We start from the raw sequence: 327 nt of genomic DNA on the forward strand, positions 1-327 counted from the left end.
CTTAACAAGAAAAAAAAAATTCACAAGTATGAGGCAGTTCATGAAGATGGCAGTTCATGAAGATTTATTTATTATCATCAGGTTTTGAATTTTTAGAAAGCCTGGTATTTACTATTAAAAAAAAAAAAAAAAAGCAACATTAATGATTATTAATTGTATTACATATGCAGTGCATCCTGCCATGTACCCCTTCCGCCCCAGTTCTGTTTTTGTCGCGTGCCGGCACTCTGGCACCTTACATGGTAGACATTGTGGTTTTTTCGGCACTCCAGCCAAAAAACATTGCCTACCCCTGCTGTATGGTGTCTTACTGCCCCCTATTGTATT

At 37.6% G+C, this 327-nt stretch overlaps 1 protein-coding gene across 11 annotated transcripts in view; it reads left to right on the forward strand.

The window, feature by feature from the left end:
- The window catches only part of FAM49B (family with sequence similarity 49 member B), a 137,024-nt gene that overhangs the window by 123,912 nt on the left and 12,785 nt on the right, over window positions 1-327 (forward strand). The window lies entirely within an intron of this gene.

The sequence above is a fragment of the Alligator sinensis genome, unplaced genomic scaffold (assembly GCF_000455745.1).
Source record: "Alligator sinensis unplaced genomic scaffold, ASM45574v1 scaffold307_1, whole genome shotgun sequence".
NCBI classification, from domain to species: Eukaryota; Metazoa; Chordata; order Crocodylia; family Alligatoridae; genus Alligator; species Alligator sinensis.